Source organism: Petaurus breviceps, unplaced genomic scaffold (genome assembly GCF_028583685.1).
Source record: "Petaurus breviceps papuanus isolate PSGF00001 unplaced genomic scaffold, PetGlider_PUasm1.0 178, whole genome shotgun sequence".
In the NCBI taxonomy this organism is placed as follows: domain Eukaryota; kingdom Metazoa; phylum Chordata; class Mammalia; order Diprotodontia; family Petauridae; genus Petaurus; species Petaurus breviceps.
This window is the reverse complement of record NW_027185777.1, coordinates 22,000,244-22,018,527: the sequence shown is the minus strand read 5'-3', so window position 1 is coordinate 22,018,527 and position 18,284 is coordinate 22,000,244. Positions and strand designations below refer to the sequence as shown.

Genomic DNA, 18,284 nt, shown 5'->3' with positions numbered 1-18,284 from the left:
AGAGAGAGAGAGAGAGAGAGAGAGAGAGACTAGAACGAGAACAGTGGGTAAGAGTGATAAACTTGGTAGAACTGAGTTCAAATCTTGTCTCAGACCTTTAATTACTATGTAACCTTTGGTAAGCCACTTAGTCTCTCAGCTTTAGTTTCATCTATAAAATGTGATGAGGATCGGGGTGGCCAGGTGGCTCAGCGAGTAAGAGCACCGGCTCCAGTGTCGGGATGACCTGGATCAAATCCAGGCTCAGATACTCAGCACCACACCCAGAAATAACTGGCCATGTAACCTTGAGCAAGTTACTTAACCCCAATTGCTTAAAAAAAAATGTAATGAGGATCAGCTAAAATGATATATGTCCAGTACTTTTAAAACCCTAAAGTTCTATGTAAGAGCATTTATATAGAGGCTCATATAGAGACTGTTATGGAATCTCCACCTTAAAAAGGATGCCCAGACCAACCATGTCTTCATTCCTCTCCAGTTTCACTCCTGACTCTCCAGACTTTTTTCCACCATGTCCCCATACCGGGTGCCATCATTTCTTTCCCTCTTCCCTGGCTCTGCTTTTCAGCTTTTTAGAAATCCCTGCATACAGGGCAGCTAGGTGATACAGTGAATAGGTCCTGGAGCCAGGAGAACCTGAGCTCAAATCCGGCCTCAGACACTTAACACTTACTAGCCGTATGACCTTGGGCAACTCAACCCCAATTGCCCCTCCAAAAAAAAGCAACAACAACAAAAAAAACCCCAACTCAGAAATCCCCTGTATTGTATTCCCCCATTAGAATGCAGTCTTCTTGAAGACTGGACATCTGTTTTTTCTGCTTATATTTGTACTTCCAATGCTTAGCACAGAGTATGTCCATTGTAAAGTACTCAATAAGAGCTTGTTGATTTGACTTGAATAGATCCAGAGAGTCAAAGAGTGCTCATGGGAGTGAGTCAGGGAAATATCGCTATGAAAACATATGACTGAGAGAGACAGCCATAAAAGTTTATTTGTTTTTTCCCATCCTGACTCATTAGCTTCCATAGGGTTTCCAGCTGCAAGACTGTACCATTCAGAGATGTAGAAACATGGCTGGGAAGCAGGAAACTTCAAAACAGAAGGAGGTGAGTTTTAAATAATAACAACAACAAACCATCAGGGAGAAAAGTTGACTGACTTATAAGGTCAAGATATAGGCAGCAGGAAACCAGGGCTAAAAGGACTTTGTAGTGGCCCAGGAGGTCAACAATGGGCTATGAGCCCAATGCATTCCATTTGCAACTCAGTAGGGCAGTTTCCATATTCTCTGTATGAAAGTTAATATCTATTAATACAGAGGCATAGTAGAGTACTGGCCAGACTCTAGCAATGCACTTGAAGTTAGGGAGAGTTGGGTTCCAATTCACCCCCAGACACTTAATAGCTATGCGATGCTGGACAAATCACTTAAATGTTCAGCCTCAGTTTTCTCATCTGTTAAACAGGTTTAAAAATAAAATAAAAACTTTATGAGTTTTTAAAAATAATTTTTTAGTATGAAAGTAACAAATAATAATATTTCAGTAAACAAAGACTGATAGAAATAGATTATATCTGAAACCATGTACTTCTGTTAGGTTTTTTAAAAGTTGTCTATTAAATTTAACTTAAGGGTAACAAAGATTACCTCTTTATGTCCCCCTTTGAACTTGTTTTCTGTGCATTTTAAAAAATGTTTTAATGATATTCTATTATTTCACTTCAATCACTACCCACAAACACTCCCTTCTGCCTTCTAGAAAATAAGTGTGTTTGAGTCAAACCACTCAACACATTGACCATATCTAGAAATATGGTCCTTTCTATCCTTTCTAGTTCATCACCTCTGCCAACAGGTGGATGGCTTGTTTCACCATAAGTCCTTTGAAATCATGATGGCTTGCAGTCATGATCAGAGTTCTGTGGATTTCCCAAATTATTTTCCTTCATATTATTGTGATCATTTTATAGATTTTACACTTTTGTTGTGAGGATCAAGGAATCTAAAACTTATAAAGCAATTTTCAAAACTTAAAGCACTAGGTAAATGTGACATGTTATTCTTACTGGTTTACTGTTTTTAGACACTCATGAAAATCCCACAGAATTCTGGAGGTACAACAAATTCAGTCATATATTCCAAGTATCCAAAAAAGAAAAGGTAGCTAACACATGAGCGTGTTTATTACATTATTTATTACATCCCAATAGACTCTGAACTGGAGGGTTATAAAGAATGTTGAGAGGTTACTTAATGTACTATCTATCTTCAGGCATTGTTATACTTAAGTCTTCTCATACAGATGAGGATCTAGCCTATTTTTAAAGATTTCCAGAAAAGGATATGCCATTACCAGCCTCCCCACCCCCAACCCCCCCAGTCACCCATTCCAGAGTTTAATAATCCTCTTTGGAATTTTTAAACTTCACACAACCTAAATTCCCCCATGCTGCTATCCAAGCCCATTCTTCTATATTCTATCCCCCATGGAGATAGGGAACAGGAACAGCTGGTCACCATGCTTCCTGTCATAGTATTTCATATACTTGGAAAGCATTATAAAGTCACCTCACAAGCTCGATAAACCAATTCTTTTAATGTTGCAGTATAAGAAATATTTTTTTCTAGTTCTTTAATCATTATTTCTGTAGTTTTGTCATGAACTGTGTCTTCTAGTTTTTAGCTCTAGAGCACAAAACAATACACAGTTTATTGAGGTTCTAACTCAATGCTAAATATAATGGGAGGTTTGCCATGCTCCTTATATCTTTCAGCAACCTGTCCTCTACCCAGAACACTGTCTTCTATGCTTATTACTCCCCCTCAGTCTCTATTCTGAGTCCTTTCCTACTAGGTCTTGTTATCAAAATCTCCCATTTAGATGTTGGCTGATATTGATATTGATAGAGCCAGCTAGGTGGCACAGTGGATAGAGTGCAGGGCCTGGAGTCAGGGAGATCTGAGTTCAAATCTAGCTTCAGCTGCATATTGTGTGACTCTGGGCAAGCCACTTAACCTCTGTTTGCTTGAGTTTCCTCAACTGTAAAATGGTGATAATTACCTATCCCCCTGCATTGTTGTGAGGACCAAATGAGAAAATATCTATAAAGCACTTAGCATAGTGTCTGGCACACAGGAAATGTTATAATAAATTCTAGCCATCATCATTATCATCATTATTGGCTTATGGTCCACAATTTAGTAGGAGTTTAAAACAAACAATATCCTTGAAAATGCCAAAGAATGTATCTGGCACCATGCCAGGCAGAGAAGACACCTGGAGGTAATTAGGTCTTCCTTATAATACCAAACCTACCCTGGAATCTTCTTGCTTTTAAAGTTATAGTGCTATATTGTTGACTTACAGTTATCCATTAAAATGTTTAATTTTCCCCCTCTAATATGTACATATAAAATCAATTTTTCATTTTACATCTTAATGATTATGGATCAGTTGACTTCACTCTGTTCCATGAATCTAGCCAGGAATTTTAAAAATGCCTTTTCCTTGTCTTGAGAACATTAGTGGGAGTGTGAATGGTTCAGGCCTAATCCATCACTACTATTAACAAAATGCCACCAAGTAAATACTCCATTGATTCTGGAAGTTTTACCTTTGTATACAGAAAGGACAGTGTGCATATATAATCAGAATTCTATATATCTATGTAGCTGCCAGAATCTCTATCTATATAAATACATATGTATACATGCACTTATGTGTGTCAATTTTTTGAATGTGATGTATGTTGTTGGTACTTCATTCTTAGTCATCATGAAGGTGAAATCTTGACTTGTGAGTGAATTGGATATGAACAGGACAGAGCTGCATGGAGTCATTAACCTCACTCTCTCCTTCCTTCCACTGCTCCTCCATTCGACTCTTGGTCTTACTGGTCTCTGTTCATTCCCAATCACTTCTTCAAGTTAGAATAATAGATAATCGAGCTATAAGATACTTTGGATAACATCTAGAGAAGAATTCTCAATCTAGAGCCTAAAAGCTTATTTTTAAAAATTGACAACTGTATTTCAATATGGTCAATAGTCAGTAAACTTTTATTAAGCTCCTATAATTTGCCAGACACTGTTCTAAGGACAGGGTATACAAATATGAAAAAGGAAAAACAGAAACAGTCCCTGCTCTCAAGGAGCTTACAATGTAATGGGAGAAGACACAAAAGGGAACTGAAAAGTGGGAGTGGGAGAAGTAGAGGGGAAGGAGAAGGTATGCAATGAGAGGAGTACATCCAATAAATCCTAAAGTTGTGTAGGCAGGTGAGCAATGAGGAACCGCCATAACTGAGCTCTCTCCTTAAAGGATTTGGGGTTCATGGTTCCACCACTCAATCAGAGATAGGAAGGAGGCCTAGTGCTAAGGCTGATGGATCTCATAGGATGATGAGGTTATCCCAATAATGAACATCCTGGGGCCCAGTAGAGATATCAGTCAGAGAAGACCAAAAGTAAGACAGCCAGGTGAGAAGTGAGGAGAGGAATATAATTGTTCTCCTTTATAATCCTATGCATATACTATCACATTATTCTAAGAAGGGATCTATAAGCTTGACCAGACTTCCGAAGGGGTCCATGGCACACAAAGGTTAGCACCTGATCAAGTTCAGGCCCAGTTCACCCAAATTATCTTTCCCTTGCAAGCAGTATGGTGCCTGAAAATATACTCTCATCAATTAGTTAATAAGCATTTTTAAAGTGCCTACTATGTGCCAGGTCAGGCGTGGAGAACCTATGGCCTCAAGGCCACATGTAGCCTTCTAGGTCCTTGGGTGTGGCCTTTTGACCAGGTTCAAGTTTCACAGAACAAATCCTTTTATTAAAGGGATTTGTTCTGTGAAGTTTGGATTCAGTCAAAGGGCCACACTTGAGGACCTAGAGGGCCACATGTGGCTTCCAGGACATAGGTTTCCCACCCCAGTGCCAGGGTATTGGCAAATATAAAAACAAAAATGAAACAATCTCTGACCTCAAGGAGTTTTCATTCTATCAGAGGAGACTATTCATATAGAAATACATACAACACAGAAACAAAATAGATTCATTTTTTTGGATTAATTAAATAAGGATTTCCCTACAGAGTGTCTTTCATAAAGGAGTAATTACTCTTGGGAAGGACCACACCTTGGTGTGACTCTGTTGACCTAATTGCTTTTCTTCATGTTAGGAGGGGTCATGGAGATATAGAAAAACAGAGGACCAGGAATCAGAAGCTTTTTAATGTAGCTTTATCATTTAGCTGTAATTTTTGATGAAGTCAATTAACCTCTCTGGGCTTCAGATTCTTCATCTATAAAATAAAGTGGTTGGACTAAGTGACCTTGAAATCCTTCTAGCTCTAAAAAATAAAAAAATTGTGACTTGAGTAAGAGGCAAACATTGGATGTCTAGGGGACATAGGTGAGATGAATGGGTTTGACCGAGAAGCATAGGAAAGACTAACTTTCCCTAATTCACATATTTTCTAGGGTTGTCCTTCCCTTTTGCCCCTGAAAACACTTGAAAATCTTGGCAGACATTACTAATTTAAAGCACGAACTCATTCATGACAGTCTGGCTTGTCTTTTGCTTAAATGTTAACATCTCGAGCTTCTTGGGCAGGGTCTCCAAGGTGGGTATTCTCCATCTAAAAGCATTCTTTGCACTCATAGATGATGAATCACAATCATGAATACCAAATACCATTGTTTGAGGATTTCTCACTGCAGCAACTGAAAGTTTCACAAATACCAACTTGTATAAGGACCAGGGGTAAACCTGACAATGTTATCTGTCCAGTTTTTGGTGACGAGATTAAGACAAAAAGAAAATAAAAGAACTTTCCTCAAGTCCAGGAATGAATCTTAGTTTTCCAAAGGGTTGGCTTAATGTGGCATGATAGAGAGATTAGGTAGTCAAAGTCACTGTCCTAAAGTGCCATAAGTGGTTCTTAGATATTCTGTCTGCTTACATCCAGGAAAAACAGGAATAGAGAAACTTTGAACAAGGTCTTGGGGGCACCTCTGTAAAATGGGAATGATGCCTACTATACCTGCTCTATTGAGGCAGGATTGTACAGATTAAATGAGAACATGTGGATATATTTTTTAAGTGTGTAAAAGCTATACCAAGTGTTATGGTATTATTAATTATAACAATGTCCTAATTATTAACATTAATAATGGAAGAGCTGATGAAGGATTATTTAACAGAAAAAGAAAACCACATCAAAGCTTCACATTATCATCTCATTATCAAGGCAGAACTGGAGTCTAATGTGATAGTCAAATAAGGAGTTAGGTTGGCCCCTGAGATCCAATTCTCATTTCTTTTCTGCCAGGTACTCCCAAGTAAATCTGTTTGAATTGTCTATCCTTGTTAAGATATAGCAAATGTTTTAAATCAAAGTTATCAGCACTATATACTTATATATGCATATGCAAACACACAAATATATTTAATGGTCATTAAAGATAGAGTGTATACTCAGTGTCCCACATTGCTCTTATAGATGAGGAAATAATAATAATAATAATATAACTAGTATTTGCATCACAGGGTAAGATTTCCAAAGCTGTTTTCATACATTATCTCATTTGGATTTCATAACAATCCTGTGAAGCAGGTACTGTAAATATCCCCATTTTATAGAAGAGGAAACTGAGGCTGAGAGAGGTTAGGTAACTTCTCTGAAGTCACACAGCTAGTAAGTGTCTGAATCAGGATCGGAATTCAGTTCTTCCTGTCTCCAAGTCCCAGGCTTTGCAACATGCTAACTAACTACAATTATGGCATTCTTGGTGTCTCACCAGACAGACCAGAGACCAGTCACTACTGAAGGCTTCCTTTTGGCATTGATGATGTTTTCAATTTGAGGTATGAACTCCTTGTGTTGTTCTGGGTTGCTTAGTTGACACCATATCAGGGTGACTAATTTATAGCCAGTTTACGCACTTGTATTATACCTTTGGACATAGATAGTCTGTAAAAGAGAGACCAGAGACACAGGACCATAGAGAAGAAGATCTAGGAGGTCAGACAAAGAGAAACTGGTAGGATCCTGGTTAGCCATCTGTCTCCTGCAGTGAACTGTTGATACCAGACCATATGCTCTAGGGAGCCAAGTTAGTGTGTTTTCAACCAGCTTCTCTTCATCAAATCTCCCAGCTCTTCCTCTCTCTATGTCTCTGTCTCCTCTCTGTCTCTGTCTCTCTGATCAAGGCTCCCTGGAGATAACCATCAGGGCCAAAACAAAGTCCTCATCAGCACTGGGGAAATGATAGTTCAGGACAAAGATTGGGCATGCCTTTTACACCAATAAGATTTATCCCAACCAGAAAGGGTTGAAATCATTCTACTTATCTTTTACAATGGGGTAAAGAATGACCCTTAAGGTTAACAGGAATCCTGAATTACAATATCTAGAAGAGGCCTAAACAAATCACCAGAATGATTAGTAAATAATCAATCTAATTTAATCTGATTGAATCATAGACACCCAGAGGTGGAGGGGACCTCAGCTATCTACTAGGCAGACCCAAACTTGAAACATGAAAGTCTGCAATATTCCCAACAAGTGAACATCTCTTTCTATGACAGAAACTGGATGTCATAATGGTTGTTAAATTTGACTTGGCAAAGGTTTCAGTTCCATTTTGCAAGATATAGAAGAAGTATGTATAGAATAATTTTACACATATATATATACATATTTATATCTAATGGTAGCCATCTCTAAGGTTGGTGGAAGAAAAAAAAAGGAAATTTACATGACAAATTTATTATATCCTTAAAAGAAATAGCAGGTTGCACATAACAGATTTGCAGTTTCACATGCAATCAGCTTTTTTTATTATTATACTGTATTATGGCGATGTTTGTTTTATTCCACAAATTAAAATAAATAGAACATAAAAAGATACACTAATCAATCAATAGAAAGATATGTTCTTTTTTTTTTTTTTGCTTTTATTTTGGAAGGCAATTGGGGTTAAGTGACTTGCCCAAGGTCATGAAAGATATGTTCTTGACCTGCCATGATTTTAATTTTGATAGGGCACATGGAGTAAAAGAGGAAGTGGTTGTATGAATTGAAGGAATTTTCCACACAGAGACAGAGGCATAATAGAGATTCTCTATCAAAAATTTTGTCTCCTTAAAAGTTATTCTCATTTCTAACCACTGGATTAAGAATCAGGAAATCTAGAGTTGAGTTCTTATTCTACCACTAATACCTCTGTGACTATGTTCAAGTCACTTGATCTCTCTTTGGCTCAGTGATAAGAGAGGTATAAGTTTCTCTACTCAACTCATAGGATTGATGTGAGCATCTGTAAAATGGGGCAGCTGGCCTAGATGGTCTTTACAGACCATCCAGCTCTAAATCTCATTATCTTATGATCAGATAAGACAGGAAAGTACTTTGATAGACACCAAGTACAATGTAACTATAATATGTTATTATGATAATGATTGCTTTTTTGTGAACACAAAATCCTATGAAGAATTTGGCAAGATCCTCTAAACAAAGCAGATAGATCCCTTGATACTTGTTGACCTAGATGCAAAAGTGGACCCAGGGGAAGCTGGAGGACACAAGTCAAAGGTTTATGGATGACTCAACCACCTCCTGCCTATCGATCATGAATACTTTTTATTAAAGGGATGTCAAAAGGGCCTGTTAGCAAGTGACAAGTACCTAGCAACATCATAAAAAGGGAAGCTGATTATATCTTCACAGACAAGAAACAATTAGCTACCTGATGTTGAAATCATTTCATAATCAACTGTGCAGCTGTGTATGGGAGTAATTCATCTTTTGGTTAAAGGTCAAAATCCATGACAAATTAGGGAAAAAAAAGATAAAAATAAAGTGATGGCCCTGTGTACAATTACATCAGCTACCAACAAGTTGTTAAACTCTGCAAAGTGGGAAATGAACAAAACAAAAGACATTAATTCTGCTCTTCAGAACCTCTTAGAGAATTTTGCCAGATACCATATAGTTACCAGAATGAAGGAACTAAAAGGATCCCTAAGTCACTTTAGCTGGAAAACACAATCTTCTCATCACTCAAAGAGAAAGCACAAGAAAATACTATTAAGTATAAGCTCATTTGAAAAACCATTATTCAGGAGGATGGAAGATTGGAGAAGTATAGCTTCATAAAATGACAAAGAGAATGAAAGATTAGGCTATAGAGGGTGAGACCCAGCTGAGTGTATGTGGGGATTTGAGATCACCCTGGGAGTATTTGTCAATCAAAGTAGAAGGGCAAAAGGGCAGTTGGGTGGTGAAAAGGATAGAACATGGTTCTTGGAGTCAGGAAGACCTGAGATAAAATCTGGCCTCAGACACTTACTAGATTGTGTGACCCTGGGCAAGTCACATAACTTTGTTTTACCTCAGTTTTCTCTTGTGTAAAATGAGCTAGAGAAGGAAATGGCAAACCACTCCAAAACCATATTTACTAAGAAAACCCCAAATGGGGTCATGAAGAATCAGACATAACTGAACAACAACAAAGAAGGACCACAAGTGGATATGAATTGGTCACTGGAACACAAGAAGATGGAGTCAGGGAAACAGCTGGACCTGATGACACATAAGGAAAGCCATTCTGGAAGCAACATCATTTTAAAGTTAAATGGTGAAATGAATTTCAAGATGTCTCAAAAGGGCAAAGTTCCAAATGAAAGGAAAAGGTGAGCAACCATATATTTTTATTTATTCCAGAATTGTGATTTCATTGGTGGAGTAAAACCATTGATGAAGTAACAACTGCTCTGCAGTGTTAGAGAGTTGCCTAAGCAATGAGGGGTTAAGTGACTTGTCCAAGGCAACCCAGCCAGTGTGTGTGTGTGTGTGTGTGTTTGTGTGTGTGTGTGTGTGGAGAGACACACACATAGGTGCTGAGGGAGAAGAGAGAGAGGGAGGGAGACAGAGAGTGAGGCAGAGGAAGAGAGAGGGAGAGAGAGACAGAGAGATAGGCAGAGGGAGAGAGAGAGAGACACTGGGGGATAAAGAGAGAGAGACAGAGACAGAGAGATGGTGAGGCAGAGGGAGAGAGAGAGACAGAAACAGTGAGGCAGAGGGAGGGAGGAAGAGAGAGACAGAGAGACACAAAGAAACAGACAGAGAGAGACAATGAAGCAGAGGGACAAACAGACACAGAGACACAGTGAGAAAGACAGAGAGTAAGTAAACACTAAAATACTTAAATCTATCTGTGATCTCATTGATTTGGAGTTCTTTCCAACAAAGAAGATAGAAATGCATCTATGCCTGCTCATTATATTCACCTCTTGTCCATGTTCCTTCCTAAAGTTTGCTACAGAAAGTCTATCCAATGTGTGAGAAGCCTTCCTCAGTTTATCCTGACATTTTCCTGAGGGCTCCAGCAGTGCCACTCTAGCCACACACCTGCCATTCCCCACTCTTGTCACAAGGCCCAGCCAGCCCTTATCTTCCTCCCATCATACAATTGTCTGATGATGTACCTTATCCCTGTTCTTTGCAGTTTCTTATCAGTCACATATAGCAGCCTGCTTAGACCCACCATGTGCCTCTCCATTGCCTTCTGGGTGATATGCACTTTCCTCTTTTTGGAAGCAATTGTATTCCATATTTTGATGCCATGTAGCCACACAAAAGTAAAAGATCAATAGATATCAGTAACTTTTGGCAGGGGCAAGCTGGAACCATATCATACCAGTTTACAGGAGCTGGTTGTTAAATTTCAACATGAGCATCTGTATCTCAGAAATCATCAAATACTTCACATAAATCAGGATTAGATTTGTTGTTTTGCTGATTGTCTAGAGCTAGACTTAAGAAAGTGATGGAGAAAATGTTAGTAATGCAGATGAAATCTAAAAGTGTATTGTACATACATTCTCCTCCAGAGAGCCAGTTGTTAAACATTTACTGCCATACCTCTGCTTGCCTATATGCCTACTTTTTTATTTCTATAAAATCTTCATGAGAAGATGGTCTATGAATACTTTGATGAAATGCTTAGTGAAACTATGAGAAGGAAATAGACTTTTTCAGATTTTCTACAACAGAACACTTTTTGCAGTGACACAATTGCCTAGAAATACAGAACATATGGGATGTCAGATCTTTATTGAATACCAAAAAAAAAAAATGGAATTGACTTGCTAGGGCCAAATGCAGCCTAAATAGCCCTCCTTCAATAAAGTACCTTGCATGCATATATTAAAATTATACAAGGTTCCATGACAGACATAACTTTGTTCAATAACCCACTGAGAAGAATGAGAGAGTGCCACTGAATCCTACTTCCAGTAGTGAGGTTTGAACAACATTATTAAAGGATTTTGATTTTAATTTGCATGATATACCAATCAGTCAATTGGGAAGATGAGGAGGAGAGCTATCACGGTATAATTTCTTGATTCTCAACCATTCTGAATTCCCTTGTGGCTACCTTTGAATCAAAGCAATTAAATAAACAGTAATCTCTTTGTTTACCTAAGGTGTTAGTCACTACAGGACATGTCAGGTACAACGTCCAAATATAAGATGTATTCCATTTGGAGCCTGAGCTTTTCCCAGGTGCTTTTTTTTGTAGATTATATTGTGTTGATTATACCATATAATCAGGTCATCCTTGATGAGATTAATGGAAACCCAGATGAGTTTGGCATAGCCATCCACACTAGAAAAAGAAAGTGGATTGAAGAATGAGCAAATGTAAATTATGACATAAAGTTGGATGAGTAGTTCATTGAATTCATTCATCTTGGACTGACTGTTATCTTGGGTAGACTCTAGAAATTGACAATGTACTAAGAATAAGAGGAAGAGAGTAGATTGGGTTGCATTTAAGGAATTGTGCTACACTTTCAGTGATAATAATCTTCACTCCACTTCATAAAACCATCTTTTTAAACACCAAAAATCTGCTGGTGGTATCACAGAGTTGTAACTCATGGGATAACACTATCTCCAAAGAATCAAAACTAGAGGTGACCCAAAGGGCAGTGGAAGGTTTCAGGGCAGGTACAAACACACTATTACTAATGATGGCCTGGGGCTGAGAAATGATAGAAAAGACATCATCAAGAACATGTATAACCAGAAAGGGAGGCGGACCAGTCATATATAGGATTACCCACAGAAGACGCACACAAAGATATGGATAAGAATACCCAAGAATGAGGAAGTATGAAAGAGTTGTGATCAGTTCTAGTGAGAAGAGTATTTCCTGGTGAAATCTACCAAAAGACTGAAATATACTCTTATTGAAAATATACTGAGTGGCACAGTGAATAGAGCACCGGCCCTGGAGTCAGGAGGACCTGAGTTCAAATCCGGCCTCAGACACTTTACACAAAACTAGCCATGTGACCTTGGGCAAGTGGCTTAACCCCAATTGCCCAGCCTTTCCCCCTCCAAAAAGCTATATATATATATATATATATATATATATATATATATATATATATATTGAAATACACTGTTACATGTTTGATCGGCACATCCATTTAATTTGATACACAAATAGTTATCTGGTAAGGACACTTCATACACAATTTATTACTGTTATAGTTGGCCAGAAAACCAATCCTCTCTGACTTTGGAAACATCTTTGAATATCCTTCATGTTAAGCTCCTGCCTCACAAATGGTAGATCCTTTAATAGCCTGATAAATGACAAAGAAAGTATATATTCTACCCCAAATAACACCTCTAATAAAACAGTGAAGGAAGTCATCTATTTTGTTCCATGTTTGTTATTGTCCAAACGGGAACAGCAAATATCAGGTGCTGTTGTTGTTCGAGAACAGCAAATATCAGGTGCTGTTGTTGTTCGAGAGTCTTCATCACTCCCATAATGCCCATCCTATAATAACCTAAATGACATTTCTACAACTTGCTTTTCCTGGGTGGTTCTTACAAAGTCATCAGCCTTGTCATTCAGCCTTTTACACTGACAGTGGACTTTGAGGGGGATGGGGGGGAGACAGTATTTTACTCTGTTGTTTTTAGGGTAAGGAAGGTCTTGGTATAGAAGTCCCATCTTGGCCAAAATGCCAGCCCTGCCTAGACTGATGATGAGTAGTAAGTCCTATGCTTAGTAGAAAGGTCTAGAAAAGAGATTTGTGTACCAATCACATTCTGGAAAGAGTCCAAGCTTTTAATTCATCTTCATGCTAAGTGGCCCACCCTCACTCTGAGTTTAATGAGCCATCTCCAGAACTGGATGAGTATTCACAGGCCTGTGACATGAAAAATTGTTCTGAGGACTGATGTATAATGTTTGACATTTCAGCTGAGCAGGCAAAAAAGCAACAACACTCCAGGATTGTCGAAATGATCATCATGTTGACAGAAGCTCATTTTGGTTTTATGACATTTCCAAACTGTATCTAGTTTGTTCCCCATAATGCACAAGGTACACACCACTGGCCCACCAGCCTATGAGAGACTATCAGCTCTCCTTTTCACTCACCAGGGTTCTTGCCTTCATCCTGGGAAAGAAAGATTTCTGTGTTCCTTTGAAATTACGAGTGGCCGATTAAGCAGTTCCTAATAAGGCTGTCTACATTCTCTCAGCTACATAATGAAGTCCATGTTCTCTACGCAAGGAATGCAGGGCTGCAAGACAAACCTCTATTTATATGTTTAGTGATAATGGTGTTTATCTACTGTTTAATCATTTGTCTAAAGTCTTATAAAAAAAAAAAGAATCTGGACTCTTGGTAATTATCCTGGTATGAACCATTCACATCCAAAGACACAGAGCTGAAATACACAGAAAGAAAACAGTCCTGTTGAAAGCGCATACTCTTTATGATATATATTCTAGCATTGAAGACAAGGTGCATTAGCAACGTTGGTTAATGAGTGAGATTATCTTGAGATAGTGCTGGTAGGAGAACGAGTTGAAATTGTCCGGAGGCTGGTACTTCATGTCCCTTTGGAGTGGCACTTTATTATATTTAAGGGGAGTGTCCTTCACTGTTTGCCCCAGGCTGAACTGAGAGTGGAATGCACTACGGAATAAAAGAGGGCCAGTCTGGGACAATGAAAACAGATGGTTCTATGGATAACATGCTGAAATGTTAGACTAAAGCTGGGCTCTGACTTGCCTGGAGGGATTTGGAGGGGGCAAGGCCCTATTTGGGGATGCCTGGGTTGCTGCTGGAAGTCCCTCCCCCACTCCAATTACTTACATTTTTATGAGCCCACAAATATTTGGGGGGCCACTTTCATATAGAATTTCTGCACACAGCCCTAGGAGAAAGCTTTTCCAGTCTGGCAGAAACATAAAAGCAATGACTGTCCTTATTCCTGAAAAATAGGAGTAACTCAAAGTCAGGTGGTTCTCCTGGCTTTGTTCTGCCTCTTAGAATGCCCTAGCCTCCTTCAGGGCTGAGCTCAAGAGCCACGACCTCCTCCACAAGGTCTTTTCACCCCTCTCTGGGTATTTGTGCTTGACCCCAGGTTGTTGCTGTGGTTTAGTGGGTTAGTCGTGTCTGTCTCTCCATGACCCCACTGAGGGTTCTCTTGGCAAAGATATGGGAGTGGTTTGCCATTTTCTTCTCTAGCTCATTTTACAGATGAGGAAACTGAGGCAAATGGAGTTAAGTGACTTACCTAGGGTCATATAACCAGTAAGTTTTGAATGCAGGTTCTCCTGACCCTAGGTCCGGCACTCTATCCACTGTGCCACCTAGCTGCCCTTCCCCAAGTTACTTTGTATTTATTTATCTGTAGCTATGTTGTTTCTCCCCAGTAGCACACAACCTTCTTGAGGGTGGACACTGTTTCATCACTGACTTTGAATACCCAGCCCCGGACCAAATGTCTTGTATATATTAGGCACATAACAAAAGCTGGTTGAATTTAATCCAACTCTATTTGTCTATCAGTCTGCTGTTCCTCTTCTTCCCCTTGTTCTGGTGACTGTGAGCTCCCTGAGGGCAGGGATGCTGTTTTTGTTCTTTATTTTTTGTATCTCCATCATTTAGCCCAGCACATAGTAGCAATGCTAAGCATAATAAATGCTATTGACTAGCTACCTTGTATTTATTTTGTATATTTTCTGTATAGTGCCTACTGATATGCATTCATGTCTCTTCTGATAGAATGTAAGCTCTTTGAGAGCAAGAGACTATATCATCTCTGTCTTTAAATGTCTAGGGGCTTAATAAATGCTTGTTAATTGATTATGCTTTCCCCTACACATAATTCTAAAAAATAGGGGTAGTTGAGGGAATTCTGGGAAGGTGGCGGAGTAGGTCAGAAAATTCTAAGGTCTCCAGATTTCCCCTACAAATAAGATAATAATAGCATCTCAGGGCAAACCTAGAGGGCAAAAGCAAAGAAGATTAGGGGTAGAACAGTGGTGGTCCTGGGACAAGCAGAGAAGATCTGAAGAAAAAATCCCAGGCCAAGACTTGGTCCCTGTGAAGAGTAAATACCTCTAGGCCACTTAAACAGCAAGGGGCAAGCCCTGGGGCTCTTAGCAGTGTTGGGAGGCTGCCTTGGTCCCAGCCATAGGAACTTTTACCCCCCCAGACAGTGAGGGGACTTGGGTGTCTGAGTTGGGGAAGATCGAGGGAATGTCTGCTGACAAGGAAAGTCAGACCCAGCTGTGCTGCACAGATGTGGTCTGGTGCCAGAAGGAACCAGCAGAGGTCTGGTGAGTGCAGAAGCAGTGGGGTGGGGACGCCACTGGCTGTGGGCACTTACAGGAGGCTGGAGGTCTTGGTTTGGGTTCAAGGCCAGAGGAGAGAACTGAAGGAGCACCTGGGGCCAGAGGCACCATTTTCCATACCCCAGGACTAGAGGTGACTACAAAAACTGCATTGCTACAAACAATATTATTTTTAAATGTACAAGCAAAGGAAAAAGAATACAACCATAGACTTACTGTGGAAATAGGGAAGACCAGGGTTTGTCCTCAGAAGATGAAGCAAAGAACCTTTTTCTTTTGTCTTCTACCCCAAAGAGTAAAGTCAAATGGTCACCTGCCCAAAAAGAATTCATAGAAGAACTTGAAAAAATCAAATGATAGAGACCAAGGAAAAACTAAAAATAAAAGAGAGAGAGAGAAAAGAAAAGAAAAAGAAGATTATGAAAAGAAAGTCAACCAATTAGAAAAGGAGATTCAGGATCTTTTTTTTTTGCTTTTTGGAAGGGGGAAGGCAGGGCAATTGGGTTTAAGTGACTTGCCCAAGGTCACACAGCTAATAAGTGTTAAGAGTCTGAGGCCAGATTTGAGCTCAGGTCCTCCTAACTCCAGGGCCAGTGCTTTATTCACTGTGCCACCTAGCAACCCCTGAGATTCAGAATCTTAAGGAAGAAAATGACTCCTTGAAAATCAGAATTGAGTAAGGGGAAGCTAGAGAAGTTGTAAGAGATCAGGAAAAATAAAATAATATATAAAGAATAATAAAAAGGAGGGAATGTGAAATATCTCATAAAAAAAGCAACTGACCTAGAGAACAGATCAAGAAGAGAAAATGAGAATAATAAGACTATCTGAAAGTTATAATTTAAAAAATAAAGAATCTTGATACAAGAATACAAGAAATAAATAAAATTATCCTGAAGCATTAGAACAAGAAGGGAAAGTATAGATAGAAAAAATCCACTGATCACCAGTTGAAAGAGAACCTATAAGGAAAACCCTCTGGAATACCATAGTCAAATTCTGAAACCCCCAGTCCATGTATAAAATATTATGAGCAACAAGGAAAAAACAATTTAAATATTGCAGTGCCACAATTAGAATCACCCAAGGTCTAGCAGCAGCACTAAAAGACTGCAGTTCTTAGAACACTATATATATATATATATATATATATATATATGTATATATATACGTTCATGTATATGTATATGCATATGTATATGTATAGGTATATGTATGTGTATATAGCAAAAGAACAGGAGTTCTGGCTGAAAATATTGTACCCTGCAAAGCTAAGCATGATTCCAAATGAAAAAAGATGGACATTTATTGAATTGTCAGACTTTCAGTATTTTGTTAAAACAAAACAAAACAAACTCCTGACCTTAATAGAAGATTTGACACACAAGAGCCAAGAGAAATATAAAGTACATGCCAAAGACTAATTACAAGAGACTCAATAAGTACAAACTGTTTACCTTTTATCTGTGTAAAATATAAAATGTATGCTAAGATTGTTATTAGTAATTGAGTAATTTGTAAGAAAGATTGGGGTAGACTGAGTATGATATGATTTTAAAAAGTAAAGCCATTTAGGAACAACCAAAAAGAGTGATTACCTTATATAAATCAGGTGTGAGAGGAGGAACCCACATAGAGGAATGAGATGGGGGAGGAGAGCTGGTAGTTCTGGGAACCTTTCAGTGGGAATGAGTTCAAGAGGGAACATGTACACATATATCTAGAAGAGTATAAAAATCTTCTAAATTCAGAAAGAAATAAAACACTAAAGGCATAAGGAGGGGGTAGAGGATAAGAGAGGGATCTTTAGAGGGGGAGGGGAAGGGAATAGATTAAAGAGAGAGATAGAAGGGTGCTTAGATTAATGGGAATGGGGAGATAAGGGAGGGATTGATGGAAGGGGGATAGGTTAAGTAATAGGAGGGCAGGGCAGTGAGCAGAAGTAAAGGAGAGGAGTCAGTAATAAGAGATACATACAAATATAAAATAAAGATCAGGAGTAGAATTTGTCAGGGAAAAAGGAGCAGGGATGGTCGTCATGATTTTGGACAAGTTAAGGCTAAACTAGTGTTAATCAAAAGAGAAAAAGAAGGAAACTGCACTATGTGCAAGTCATATTTACTAAGGTTGCTTTGGACTATTTAAAACAGCTAGACAGTATAATATGGGAATATTGCCATGGTACAGGAAATGATGAGTTGGTGGACTTGGAAAAATATGGCAAGTCTTGGACTTAAGAAAGAAGACACTATCCACCCTCAAAGAGAAAGAGCATAAGTATGGTGTGGTCTTACAAAGATGAATATGAATGTATATCTATATATGACCATGATTATTAATATCTAAGTATATGTATGAGTAAGTGTATGTATGAATAGGTGTATATGTTTATGTACATATTTGTGTGTTTATGTCTATATAGGTATGTATACACACATACATACACATACATATATACATACAATTCACTTTTAATTGTAGTTTTTGAGGTGGGGTGGTGAGGAAGGGGGGGAAAGAACAAAGCAAAAAAGTGCAAACAGACAACAAAAGAAACTTCAAAGGAAGCAAAGAAAAGATGGACAACTCTCAA

At 38.7% G+C, this 18,284-nt stretch overlaps 1 long non-coding RNA gene across 1 annotated transcript in view; it reads right to left on the bottom strand.

Moving 5' to 3' along the window:
* The window catches only part of LOC138159785 (uncharacterized), a 21,281-nt gene extending 3,747 nt beyond the window's left edge, over nt 1-17,534 (bottom strand). Inside the window, exons 1-3 of the long non-coding RNA XR_011167975.1 lie at nt 17,293-17,534; nt 15,911-16,007; nt 13,484-13,629 (exon numbers count right to left, since the gene is read on the bottom strand). This is a non-coding gene — a long non-coding RNA (uncharacterized lncRNA). The remainder of the gene's footprint in view (nt 1-13,483; nt 13,630-15,910; nt 16,008-17,292) is intronic.
* Between the last annotated feature and the right edge of the window lie 750 nt (nt 17,535-18,284).